This window comes from Pan paniscus, chromosome 4 (assembly GCF_029289425.2).
Source record: "Pan paniscus chromosome 4, NHGRI_mPanPan1-v2.0_pri, whole genome shotgun sequence".
In the NCBI taxonomy this organism is placed as follows: Eukaryota; Metazoa; Chordata; class Mammalia; order Primates; family Hominidae; genus Pan; species Pan paniscus.
The window spans coordinates 22,821,138-22,836,086 of record NC_073253.2 but is presented as its reverse complement, the minus strand read 5'-3'; the positions used below and the strand labels follow the sequence as shown (position 1 = coordinate 22,836,086).

General features: G+C 32.8%; 2 long non-coding RNA genes across 2 annotated transcripts in view; one reads left to right on the top strand and one right to left on the bottom strand.

Moving 5' to 3' along the window:
• Positions 1 to 14,949, bottom strand: part of LOC134730424 (uncharacterized) — a 365,450-nt gene that overhangs the window by 227,920 nt on the left and 122,581 nt on the right. The window lies entirely within an intron of this gene.
• LOC117980239 (uncharacterized) overlaps positions 8,481 to 14,949 on the top strand; it is a 32,869-nt gene continuing 26,400 nt past the window's right edge. The window contains exons 1-2 of the long non-coding RNA XR_004671464.2: positions 8,481 to 8,543; positions 9,501 to 9,535. This is a non-coding gene — a long non-coding RNA (uncharacterized LOC117980239). The remainder of the gene's footprint in view (positions 8,544 to 9,500; positions 9,536 to 14,949) is intronic.

Genomic DNA, 14,949 nt, shown 5'->3' with positions numbered 1-14,949 from the left:
TTGTGAATATATATAGGACTGAAAATGATTTTGTATAACAGCAAAAAGCAAAATTGAATGGCATTCTATTTAAAATGCTTTCTTTTTCATATTTAAATGTATTATTTTAGAGAAAATTCATCATTTAATAGGTGGCTAGCAAACTGTTTCAAAAAGCAAGATAATTTACAATTGAGTATAGTATATCAGCATTTCCATATTTTGCATCATCTTGATTTAATATTTCTGGTGCTTCAGCAACGCTAGTGCCCATTCTTGGTAACCACATCACCACAGAAACGTAATATATGTGTTCCGTATCGTTTCCTGCATTATGTGTGTGGGTTGTGGTTGTTGCTTAAGTTCCCATGACTATTGAGTGAGGAAGTTGGGTATAATTCCTGGCAGCATAGTAGTTTATCCATTACACTAAAGAGCAGATCGTATTTCAAAATGTTTTGCTGAGATCATTACAGCAACAAATGGCAGGGTTATCAGCCTTATTACCAATTGCCCAGAAAATGTGGGGGAAAAAAAGCCACTAAAAACAGCTACAGGAAGCAATAATTTCTATGACAAAATGTTCGGCTGTTTACTTAGTATGCTAAGTAATATATTTTTGATCAAAGATAAACAGTTTAAAAAGTTACATTTGTGTTGTGGGGAGGCAAGGCTGAGGGAACGAGGAAATTGCTGTTCCCTAAAGGCTGATGTACCTTGTAAAATAATCTGTCTTCAAACTCAGAATGAAAGGGAGCCAAAAACAGCTTTGAATTACATGAAGACCCTGGAGACGCTGTTCATTACACAATTTGCTGTAGTGGTTTGCAGATGTCTCATTTTGTGAGTCAGATTATGCACTTTATTTTTTGTTGTTTAAGTTATGTTGTATAGCGTTGGTTATAAATTCTTTCCTGATTTGTCACAATTTCTCTGTAAACAGCACAATGTCTACGGTGAACAAACTGATACATTGTACCCCTGCTGTTTCAAAACTGTGACTGATGAAAGAGCTGCACTCTGGCTCTGAAGCAAGTAAGGTACTTAGTAGAAAATGGCCCTTTTAGATAGTGCATCCAACTATAACATCAGAAGGCTGGACTTGTAACCACTTTATAGAGAAAGTACCCAAGAGTACATGGTGAGGTGATCAGCAAAATGCCAACTCTGAACAGCAATGAGGCAGTGATGTCAAATGACCCGTTTTGGCACATTTTATTTTAAGGATGTAATCCTGTATCACATACACAGTCCTTGCTAAAGTTAATAAAACTTCCATTATAAGCTAAGAAGTCTTACTAAAAAAATACTTATTCATAGATTTGTTCTAAAGTTGGGTTCCCGGTTTTAACTGAGGTCATATTCAGGCAATAAAGACTAACAAGAAAAAACCTTTTTTCCTTAATTTGGGAAAAAAATGTCATTATGCCTTGGGAAGTATTATAATATTGTTGTAATCATCTGCAATCCTCATTAGTCTTCTTATTATATCTGAAGCACTTGTATTTGTTGAAGTAGAAGCAGCTGAGATAAAAGAAATTTGAAAGTGAAATCATTACACATTTGAGTCAGTGCCTTTTTCAAACTGGAAGCCTGCTCTATTACTCTTAATGAGCTGATGCCCCAAATACTGAAAATGGATTCATATTTCTTAACCTCTTTTGAACCTCTAGTTAAAAACTGTGGTGTGAATTCAAAAGGAAAAAAGAATGTCAATAGTGTTTTTAAACTATTCATTTGGGGAACTATTAGTCAACCTTTACAAACCACTTGATAGTAATATTTAGCCAAGTCTAAAATTAATGTTTTTATCGATTAGAATACTAAAAGAAACCTATTTTAGTAGTTATTTTATATTTTTAAGGATTGATTATATGTCATATAATTCATAAGCAACAGTTAATAGATACTTAAAATTTAAGAAAATATTTACATGTTAAAATTAAATATTAATAACAATATATGGATAAAAGTATATAGAACTAAATATACATGCACACAAATGAGTAAAAATAAAACTGAAGAAAGCTGGATTAAATTGATATCAAAGTCAATATCCTAGGCTAATGTTATACTATAGTTTACCTTTAGCAGAAACTAGGTAAAGTATACACAGTATCTCTTTATTATTTCTTTCAACTGCATGTGAATATACAATTATCTCAATACAATTTTCATCTAAAAATTAAATGTTACATAATTACAATTTGATCTATCTATAGCCTCTAAATTTACAAAATAGGCATTTTTAAATAACTGCTCTAGATATTTAATAGATAATAAATACCTAGTAAGAGGAGATACCCTAAATTTAGCATATTAGAAGTCAAGTACACATATAGTATGAGATTTTATAGGTTAATAAAATATAATGTTAATTTAGAAGAAAGGGAAGTGTTTTCAATATTTGAAAAGAGCAAATTTCTAATTCCCAGGTATTGTGCATTTTCACTGCATCTAGTGAAATCACTGTTATAAACCACTCAAAGCAACATCACTGGTGTTGATTTTATTTGAAGATAATATAATCCAGTTTTATATTGTACTTTGTAAATCAAAAGCAACATGGGACAGGGAATGCTTGCAGTACAGATCTAAGTTGGAGGAAGACATCACTTTTAATTAAGAAGCACTAAAGTGATATATAGTTCTATAGGAAAAGTGCCAGATCAGAAGAAGTGAAAACACTTAGGTTTTAATAGTTTCCTTTTGGTGACTCTAACTATGCTAATTTGTCTTTGATAAATTGTGACAAGGACTGTCAACTTAAGTGGTCAACATACTCATTAAAATTAAGCAATAACATTTCTATAGTAATAATCTTAGATATGTTTAAGACTTAGCCCTTTTTCTGGAAGTTAGAGTCTAATAATCTCTGCTTAGGCCCCCAGGGAGTGGGGTGAGGGGAGGGTGGCAGCGGCATTCAAGTTCTGGCAGCATGTGAAACAACAGGCAACCCTCAGGAATTTCAGGGCCACACAATCTACTTGAGTTACATAATACACTTATGATTAACACTAATTCATTTAATGTGCTCAAGTATCTATGTACCCAGTTAGAAGATTCAGATCCTATAATATTCCTAGGTATTTTGTATTTCATCACTTTATTACTATTTTAATGTTGACACGAGGACCCAAGATCCAATCTTCATGATAAAGACAAAATTTCTTATTAACAGCTAAGGTGAATCCACAAGTTGACATTCTAATACAGTGTCAGAAGACGGAACCAAGGGATTGCCTTGGGTGGGCATCAACATTGAATCACTGCAGTTGGAAATAACAATCAGTTTTGTTTTTATGATTTCGCATTGATGTTTACTTATATTTAAGCTCCTTTAGAGATTTCAAATGATCAGACCACCAAGCCTGGCTGCATTTTCCTTGAAAACTATTAAGAAAAAATATATAGAGATCAGGAAGACTTTGTTGATTCTTTGCAATTTGCATCTGCACTATACCAAAACTAGGAGAAATGTGAAAAAAAAATCAGATATCCATATGTTATTTAATACCTCATATCCAGATGTTTTGGAGGTCTGGTGTTAAAAGGTTTATAGCTTTAAGACTGCATATATTTTCAGAAGTCAAATAAAATATTGCATTTTATTTATTCATTTGTTTCTCATTTTGATTTGTTTCTACTATCTTTTAGAATTACCAAGAAATTTTATGGAAATCATCATTTTGAAGTCAGGTAATAAGCAGAAAAATAAAGAACTGCAATATTATCTATCTTCTTAAGTGTATATTTAGCATTCTCTTGTTCAGTTATCCAGATGATTAAATTTATTTATTGAAAAGCAAATCACATATCAAATTTGGCCTTACTTTTTGGCACATATGATGGTAATGTGGATTAAATGTTATGAAAACAGCTAAATTTAATTAAAAATATACTTTAGAACTAAAAAACTAAAAATCTCAGGTTAAAATTTTTTCATAATCTGTGTAAATCTGAAAATATGAGTAAAATTATTGAATTGTATTGAAATGAAGGTAGGAAAAATAAATTTTATAAAATGTTTACATATATTTATAAACTATGTATGTTTCCTTTATTACTACTTTAAATGTCCTTACTCATAAACAGAAGATCTAAATATGGGAAATAATCAAATTCCATCATGTTTAATATTTTTCTTTCTCCAGTCATATAAACATTGATTCATGCACTTATTTTTATATTTGTTGCTCCAAAGCTATAGTTGACAGGGTAGGACATTTGAATATGTTCTGGGTAGCAATTTTGTTACCTTAATTTATAATTGTAAATATTTAGAGACATGAACTCCATTTGTCTTCCTGCCCCAGGCAGGCTACTGTTAGGTGAGACTATACAGATCTTTTTTTTTTAAGTCACATTATCATTATCTGATATAGTTTGGATGTGTGTCCCTGCCCCAATCTCATATTGAATTGTCTAATTGTAATCCTCAATGTTGGAGGTTGGGCCTGGTGAGAGGTGACTGGATCATGGGTTGGAGTCTCATGAATGGTTTAGCACCATCCCCTTGCTGCTGTTCTCATGATAGTGAGTGAGTTACAGGAGATCTGGTTGTGTAAAAGTGTGCAGCACTTCGCTGCTGGCTCTCGCTTGCTCCTGCTTTCACCATGTGCCTGTTCCCCCTTCGCCTTCTGCCATGACTAGAAGCTTCCTGTGGTCTCCCCAGAAGCAGATGCCACTATGCTTCCTGTACAGCCTGAAGAACTGTGAGCCAATTAACCCTTTTTTCTTATAAATTACCCAGCCTCAAGTATTTCTTTATGGCAATGCAAAAACAGAGTAATCTTTTTTTCAAGATCCTTCCTCACAACTAAGAAGTTGACCCTGCCTTTTCTTTCTTCCATGTATATGGGTTTTCTTTACAGTGCCCTCTAAATTTCGATGATTGATTTATACTTCACTCTTCCTGGCTAAACTGTATTTAGATTTTAAAAATCACTCTGCTTTACTTAGTATTAGAACTCTAATGCTCTATAGCAGTCATGTACCTGGAACCTAGTAGTTGCTCATGAAAATGTATGTTCAGTTTTATGTTGAATTTGTGTTACTGAAAACCATCTATCAGAGTATGGATTACACTTTAGGTCAGGGGTGTCCAATCTTTTGGCTTCCCTGGGTCACATTGGAAGAAGAATTGTCTTGGGTCACACATAAAATACACTAACAATAGCCGATGAGCAAAAAGAAAAATAATCGCAAATAAACCCTCATAATCTTTTAAGAAAGTTTACAAATTTGTGTTGGGTCACATTCAAAGCCATGCTGGGCCGCATGCAGCCCACAGGCCGCAGGTTGGACAAGCTTGCTTTAGATATTCACTTAGCACATGTTAATGATGGAGTAAATAAAATTGATCTTCCAACTTGCAATTTTCTAGCATCCTCATGAAATTAAAATTCCATTTCGCTTACCAATACCTGTCTCTATTACCTAAAAACTATCCATCAGAGGGTAACCAATTAATGCACTAATTTTTCTCTGCTGAGGCATTGGCACTGACGTTTTAGTAATGCCATGTACTTTTCCCATTTGTAATTTGTAAAATATTCTCTTATGATCACCATGTATTTTGTAAATAATAAAATAGTATTTGATTATATACATAATCAATGATAATAATGATTTATATATATATATAGTATCATATATACGTCATTTAACAAACCATTGTTATGGTTTAAATTATGGTGCCCAAAAAGTTGTTGAAGTGCTTTCTCTCAGTAAATGTGACCTTAATTGGATATAGTATCCTAGCAGATGAAATCATTTGGGTGGTCCCTAATCAATACGACTGAGTCTTTATAAAAAGGGGAAATTTAGACACAGACATAGACACACACACAGGGAGAATCCTATGTGAGCATGAAGGAAGATACCAGAAAATGCATCTATAATCCAAAAAATGCCAAAATTTCCAGAAAACTACCAGAAATTAGGAAATGGGCATAAACAGATTCTCCCTCACATCCCTCAGCAGAAACCAACCTTGCTGACACTTTGATGGTGCATGTCTAGCCTCTAGAACTATGAGAACGTTAATTTCTGCTGTTTAAGCCACCCAGTTTTTGGTGAGCTTTGTAGCGTTTTCATAGAGCTTTGTTACACCAGCTCTACAAAACTAATACATCTATAAATATTGCTAAAGATAAATATTCTCAGAGCCGCCTATCATTTGGACAATATATCAACAACTAGAATGACTGACGTGTGAATAGTATCTTTTGAAAGAAATCCTAAAATTCACCTTCATTGAGAACTTTCAAAGGAAGAGAAAAGTCCAATTTGGGGTGCAGTCCTATGCAAAAGCAGCCATCCTAGTGGGGATGACGCCAGGTGGGTTTTTATGATTGGCTTAAACATAGATTGGGATAGCACGAAATAAAGGCAGAGAAAAGGGGATAGAAGATCCTAAACCCTCTAATTATGTTCTTTCATCCTCCCTCACTACGCACCATTTGCTTTTTTATAATGTGATACCTGCCAGAGAGATCATATGGGCAAAGTATTTCTATTTCTAAATTAGCCCAAAAGTTAAAAAAAAAAAAAAAAAGATTCCTGGTTTGCTTTCCTGTGAAGGTATAAGATAAAATGTAAAGAACAAGCACAGTGATGATAGAAAGGTTGGACTCAGATTTTATATTTTTACAAAAGGAATTTTTAAAACACATATTGTACGTGAAGAGATGTAGCAGGGTACTAATAGCGTAGGCCTTTTAAAAATCAATAATTGGTGTTAGTAATAAGAGATGTGCTGACAACCAGCTGTGAAAGTGGCCTCATTCCTGCAGTGCAGGAGGGAAAGAAACCAGCCGGTGATTACTAACTCCAAATATTGCTTGCAGTGAAAGCTTCATTAAAAAAATTAGTAAAATACCCCTTTTACCTTAAAATATGTGTCCCCATATTGAAAGAGGATCTATATAAAGAGTTCAGAAAAGAACTGCTGCAAACTGTTCAAATCAAGAGTATTTCCCAGTTGGGCTACCGGCCTAGATTGTGGAACTTACTCTTTAGTAAAAAGCTCTTCTCCTCCCAATTAAAGAAAAAAAGGTTGGGATGCCCACAGGTCCTTGCAGCATGTTTAGCGTGACTTTTAACCCCTCATTTCACCTTCTGTATATGGCTCTTCTTTATACCACCACCTGATACAGCCACAGAATCTAGTCTCCACTGCAAATTAGGCTGTTAGCATCTCTTTCACAATTTTTAAAAGTCAGTGTCGAAATTCACTGTTGGCCCTTGCTGGTCTTCTATGCATGCTGCCTGTGAAAATCCAGCCATTTATTTTTATTCAAATCAAAGGGAGGCATTTTTGTTATTAAATAAGTTACTCAAAAACAAACAGCAACAGAGTCCACTTCTCACCAGCATATTCCTGCAAGCCTGATATTCTACATGAATTATCTTAATGAGGAAATATATCCAAGCACTGAATACGGAATCTTAGATTTCCAGCTTTGACTTTTAGCTACAGCTCACTCACACACGACCTTACAGAATCCCTTAAATCTCCAAGAGCCCATTTCTCATTTTCCTCTGTGCTCCCATGGAGCTGATCCAATGGTTTTTAAGGGAGCTCTGAGCTTGGACAAGCTCTGAAGGGCATGGGGCAAGACAAGAAACGGGCCCTGCGCTCCCTGCTTATCGTCTTGGAAAATAGGTATGATAATATCAGCCTCACAGGGGTCCCATTGCAATTAATGTTTGGAAAATGTTTTGAAATCCCAGAGTTAAGAAAGGCAATACCAGCGTCAATTATTTAAGGGTCTTATTTCTAAAGCACTATTCAAATTGTTTTAAGCCACTTTTTCTAAAAATATATGATACAAAGGTAATTATACTACTTGCAAGCATAAATTGATGTGGTGGTTTTATGGTCTTTTGAAAATTGCCTTAGTAGAATATCTCCATGACCCGGAACATCTAGTTAAATGAGGAATCTGAGTTTTGTAGACTCGCCCAAACACTTAAACGCCAAAGAGATGAATCTGTGGGAAGGGTGCTTTTCTTTGTTGATCTTGATTGCAGTTTCTGCACTTTCCAGAAGGTGATGGTGCTTTGCTTGGCTTCGTTTCAGATCTGAGGAGGGAAGCCGAACAAACACTGGAAAATGAAGGATGAATAAAAAAAGAAAAGAAAAGAACCTTGCCTTAGGAAAGAGAAAACTTTTACAACCAAAGGCATTACAGAAGGTCTTTGAGCTTCAATAACTTTGTAATCTTCATATCCAACCAATTTTTGCTGTATGAGTATTTCTGAGTCGAACATCCTGGAATTAAAGATAGATTCCAAAGTATTTCTAAACAATGTGTAAAACTGGCATTATTAGAAGTCTTTGAGTATATAGACAAGACGGAAAGTTTAAAATAGGGAAACTAAATTGAGAACAAAGATGTTTCTAAAGATAAATCTATTGCTTGAATTTATTATATAACAACATTTTTTAACTACACAGGTTTGCATTTTACTTGGTACAAATATATCGTTGAAGAGTTCACTTACACATCCAAGCTATTATATACAACTGGGAATGGATGCTCAATGCTGTGTACAAGGTAAAATAGGTCTTTAAAAATATGTATATCTGTTAATACTAAGCTATATATTTTTCAGGTGTCCTTGTAACTTAGTGTTCTTTTTCTTTTTGCTTTATTTGCAGTTTATTTAATATTTGAAAATACTTTTTGTATCAATTAGCAAATTAGCAATTTATCTGGGCGGAAAAACCCCATCTTAGTTACTGAGTTACAAAGTGAATTGTTCTGCAGCTGCAAAATCAAGTGCCTCAGCTGAGTTAATGCTTTTCATTTCTTTTGCATGTGTCAGCATTAATGGAGGCAAGCTTCTATGAAGCCTTGCGTGTGAAGATGGTGCTGAGCAGACTAGATTCAATTCTGTTATATTCACTTCTGTTAAATGCTTTTTGCATTTTTTTTTTTTTTTTTTTGGAATAAGGCACAAAAGGAGACTTCAGGCTGAACTTCAAGCAAAAGTTAATGCTATTCTCTTTTGGGTTCAACCACCCACTTTGCTTAAGGTCACTAGTTGAGGCTAATGCAGCTCAGAGGGGCTGCAGTAAACTTGGCATCTCCTTGATTAGGCTCCCTGCTGATCTAATACACATACTAGTTCACTTGCCAAGTCAAATAACACATTTAGTGAATTGGAAATAAGATTTAAGTGGGCCAGCACAATGCGGCTTGCCCTCTCATCTTTTTACCGAATCCTTCTCTTTGTATGCAAGGCTGTGAAAACTGCTCTTGTTAGAGGACTTAATCTTCATTTTTTTCCTGTAGATTATTTGGAAACAGGTCAATTGAATGTTGGAGCTGCTAACTCCTCCCACTAAAGAAAGAACCCGCTTGTGGCATACTGATTGCATCATTTAAATAAAAGGCTCCTATTATTAAAGATAAAATACTACAATATAAGGGTTTGTTAGAATTAATTTAAAAATCCTGATATTAAATGCAGTACTTTTTTAACAGTGTGTTTATTTCTTTGTCTTATAGATTCTTTTCTAAAGCGTGCTTTGTATTAACTACTGGTGAGTAATAGGAGGGGATGATCATATCAGTATATATTCATCTCCTGTGGCTATTCTGCTGCAGTTAATTCTTAAATACAGTAGGTTATAATAGGGTGACATTTCTATAGTGCCTTTCATAAGAGCAATCTAAAGCATGTCATACAATGTTTGACTTTGAACTATTCAGTTTCTTAGTGACACAAATCTCAGGGTAAATTTATGCCTTCATGGTTTGTTTCCTTAAAAAATATGAGTCATTGTATTTGTTATAGTTTGAAATTTATCATAGATTCACCATAGATTATCAAGTTATCCATGCCATAATAATCTGTAACTGTCCTTATCTGTGTGTTAGATGTGCAGGGTTATGATGTGCGTGGACTTTTTACGATCTACTTATCTCTTCTGGTCATATAGATTTATGTGTATCTCTTTTCTGACTAAATCTGAAATCAGAGCTTGCATTCTGAAGAAATAAAACATATCTATGTAAAATCCAAGTACTATTCCCTGACATCTAAAAGTTAGAGAAAAATGATTATAATACCCTCCACCAAAATAAAGAGGTACTCAATTTCAATTGCCTTTTTTAGAAAATAAAATGTTAAATGTGTGAAATGTATAATGTACCCTGAGATTAAGCTAAGTATCCCCAGAATGATTTTTAGAGTTACAATAAATAGACTATTTCAAGGGACAGTGTTTGATTATCTAAAATTTACATATTTGCAACAGTTGTTTCTGAGTGGAAAGAATTTATTTACTTACCCAAAGCAAATAGCTTTTCTATGAAATGTGAAATAGGTTATACTGTTTATACTGTGTTTAGTCATTACATTTAATTCCTCAAAATGAGTACCAGATCTCTGTACTGTGTAATGAATATCCTCACAGTTTGTAAAACAATGTTAGTAATAATAATAAAGAATTGATCAATTTAATATTCTAATCTGGACTTCAATTTGAGGTTGTTGTTCTATCCAAAAGCACTTTGTAAATTCTAGAGAACTACACAAATGTGAGATCATTGCTATATTTTTCATCTCCTCTACTATATTTTACCTGTTTCTTTTACTTGTTTTGGACACCAGTAATGTTAAAACTCATCTCTAATAGAAAAAGCAGAAAAATTGAAAAGATTACAAATGGTAAAATTATGATTAAACATAAAATTATTATGAAAAATGGCAGACTCCTACAATAGTCTGAGTTTTGTTTTTTGTATTGGTAAGAATTACACATTTTTTTGTTTTGTTTTATTTTGTTTTGGATGCCTTAGCTACAGATAGATGGCATCTAACCTCAAGGTAAGATTTTACTGCAGGAAGGCATTTTTACCTCATTACAGTTTGTCAGTAGAGAAAATATTTGTGGCATATTGATGTTCTACTGGTTAGAAAATATGTTTCCCCAAGCTCATGATTTTTATTCTGTGTTCTTGTAACTACTTAGAGCAACTTTGGGACATTAAGACATCAGTAACAAACACAAATATGTGATTACTGGCTTCAAAGTACGTGTAACAACTACCCTTTTTGAATATCTTTATGTCTTCTGTTAATGTTCAGAGATGTTCAAAAGGTACATGACATTTTACACTTGTACAATAAGAATGTTTGGAAGAAATAATTGTGAATGAAAAAATTATTTAAAAGAGAATTTTATGTTTTGGGAAGAAATGACAATTAGTATTTTAGCCATTTCTTTCTCACTAACAAATGTATGCCAAAATACCACCTGTTTAATTCTTAGCATCCAAGCAAAACTATTTTTATTAGCTATATTAGACATATTTTTCCCTTCAGTTTCTTAAGTTTTTTGAGGTAATTATCATAATGTAAGTACAGATAAAAACATAATGTTATGATAAACTTAGGGGATAAAATTATATCTTAAAATTTTATTTACATTTGTTGCCATTTCAGACAAACAACTGAAAACTTACCCTTCCTTCTAAATTAATAAACTTAGAGCAATATTAAACCTAAATTTAATTCCTCACAGTCTCTTCCTTTTTTCCATTCCCAAAGAACCACTCTCTTGGTCCTAGATTGGAAAGGGGTATTTCAGTCTTATATAGCTGTATAACTTTTTATTCTCCCCAGGGGCAAAGAATGAAGTCATATTTCATAATTATATATATATATATATATATATATATGGTATTGTGTACAAGGGAATGATATCAGGAGATGGTATGTGACCTACATGTTCCTACAAAGAGCATGACCCAATAAGAGTACATATATTTTTAAATGATTATGCGTTTCTAGTAGCAAAAGAGCCAGAACCTAGAATTGCAATCTCTCAATTGCAAATTCATAAGAGCAATTGAGAATTCCCTGCTACTATTCCCACCCTTAACCAGCTAGTATATGCAAGCATAACAAGAAATTGCTAAAGACAGTGCTGTACAATATATGCAGGTAACTAGTAAAAATGGTAGCCCCCTACCAAACATCAATACAGTTACTAACAATCTAGAAGAAAATGTGCTATTAAAAATAGGTACTGAATCATAGGGCTAATTATTAAGTATTCTAGCTATGATAATGTAATTCATTCAATTTACATAAAGTGAAAAGTGATAATGGTAAAATTCTTATGTCTGGAATAACTTTACAGCTCTATAACTCTTTTGATGACCTTGAAAGTTATATAGAATAAAAATGTATGCAAAAACACTTTAAAGTAATTCTTTTATCTTACCATTAAGTTGGTAATACAGCATGTATTTTGATAAATATAAAATTCGTTTTTCACATTTAACTGACGATCTATTCTATCTCCAATTTGGCAAATGGGCATTTTCTTAAGTACGGAAATGTTTTATTTTTATTGTAAAGATTTGCTTTTATTTCAAATACATGAGTGAGTGACAAACTTTAGAGTCTAATAACGAAAAACAGCATGTAAGAAATAAAGAATTTTTTAAAGAAATAGATTAAAATTTATTTATAAAGATTGAAAAAAGTTAAATACTGTTTCAAACTTGACTTTCATTTTATTAACTTCTGTGAATACTATTATGATTTAGACACTAAAGTTTTTCTCACATTAAGTTATTCAAGTAAATATGTCTAGAGCAAAAACTGCTTGACTGCAGTGAGCAGGTCTTATTTATCTATTTATTTTTAATCTACACTCATCTATAGTAAGTGTCTAGTCTCTAGTAGATCTTCAATAAGTACCGTTGATAGGATGGAATGAAAGTGCCCTAATTAGATACATGCAGTTTGCTTTAAAACTGTTTACAATTATACACCTGGAAGAAGAAGCACAAAGATAATTGAACTGAACCTTATGCTTGGAAATAAAAGCCCACCAAATAATCAGATTGGTTAAAGAAATTGCTTATAGTCATCTTAGTTTAAAATAAAAAAAAATCTTTTTCACTAATAATTATTAAAATAGATTGAATATATTTTTACCAAAATCATTGCATTTTTTTAGGTACACATGGAAAACTTCTGTCCAAAAAGTTTTGCCTCTTTGAGAAGTAAAATTATTTCTTAAAACCCAGAGCTGAGAAATACACATCATGTGTAAAGAGTATTAAATAAAAATAAGAACCCACAAACAATATTCTGTGCAGCAAATGATCATTTTTTTGTCTACCTCTATAACAGAGAACTCCTGAAAGTTCTCTCTTTTCAGGAGAACCCAGGGTGTTTATTTATCAAGCCTTCTAAGAAAGGAAGTCACAGGGATGTTGTGTTTCTGTTTCAGAATATCAGAATAGAAAATTAAGTATGCTTCTTTTTGCATTCAGTTACACTTCTGAAATGAACCTTGACACCTAAAAATGTTCTAACTACTCAGAAATCAGTTTGAAGTGCACATCTCCCATCACTCCCAAGATCCAATTTTACTATCAACTATTTTATGGAAGACGATGCCAAAAATCTTTATTATATTGATAGGTCTACTTTAAGACAAACTATATACCACATTCATTTTTTCTCAAACAGCACAACTGGCTAAAACATGGTAATAGCTAAAATGAATATGGCATAGACAGCAATAGAATTATAATTCTTTCTATGCAAAGGAATGACCTTCTTTACTCAGTAATGGAAATATTTTATGGGATAACACTTTACCCTATTATAAATACACTTCTTTCTTTCCTCCCTCTCCATCTATTCATATATGGGTAGTACACATGTTATACACAATATGAACTCTTTTCAATTTATAACACTGTAAAAATGTTCCTGCATTTCTTATTATCTGAGTTGATGGACTAATTAGAAACAGTCAAGGTTATATCTAGGTGTGCCAATAAAAAATGTTTCTAATTGGCGCTGAGACTGAAGATAATTCAATTACAAATCTTTTCCATTTGATTCATTCTTTTCTTCCTTAGAAAGGATTATGTTGATGGGATTCAGGTAATGGAACTTGGTGGCTTAGGAGAAGCATTAAAACATCCTTCCAGCTTTCAACTAATGTGATTAAGTTTTATGAAGTTTGTTTTTCTTCTTAAAATCTTACTGAGGTCAAGTGCTCATGTGATTCCCTTAGAGCAGGGTTGAGAAGTTGGGTGAGTTAAAGAGGTGTTACTAATCTCTTAATATGTGCCCATTAAAGTTCTAAAAAGATTGAACTACTCATTTCCCCATATCACAATTCCTAAGTTTATAAATAAAAACACATAGCTCTTCTCAATTAAGTCTTCCTTACAGACCTTGGACTGAAACACTTCTGTATAATACCCACAGAGTACACGTGTAGGGTGGTTAATGAGCAAAAGTTGATTTTAAAAAAAAAAACTTAGTTTAAGTTAAAATAATCTTTGTGTTGTCAATAACCTAAACTTTTTATCTAGTTATTTACTGAGCCCACAAAAATAAAACGTGTTATTTTCTCTTTCTTCTAAAGAAAGGCAAGCAGCAAATACTTAACATTATATTTAATTTCACACTGGCATTTAAATTTGACAAAGATAGTAAGCAATCTACAGTGTCCAGTGTTTTCATTTTTGTGTGCAAAGAGCTTGAATTGCATGGTATCTTCTTTCCCCTTGAAAGATGAAAAAACAATGTATTAGGTTACAACTGGAGCATTTTAAGATTTAGTATCCAGAAATTAAATGTATCATGAAACGATAGGTGGAGTTTAATGTACACCCTATCAGTGTGGGTCAGTGACCTGGAACATTTTCAGGATTCGTATGAATAGAAAATATTCCCTTCTATTTTCTCTCCATATAGGAATCTATTTTAGTATCTCTCCCAGTAGGTCAAAGGCTCTTTCCAGTGATTCTAAATAGAAAAGAATTTCAGAAATCAAATTATATTAATGAAAACCTCGATACAGAAAGTTATAAGAAATGTGTTGTATTTGCATATAAACATTTATATATAAATCTATCTATAATTATACATATTAATATGTGCCATATCATTTAATAATCTATGGTTATGCTT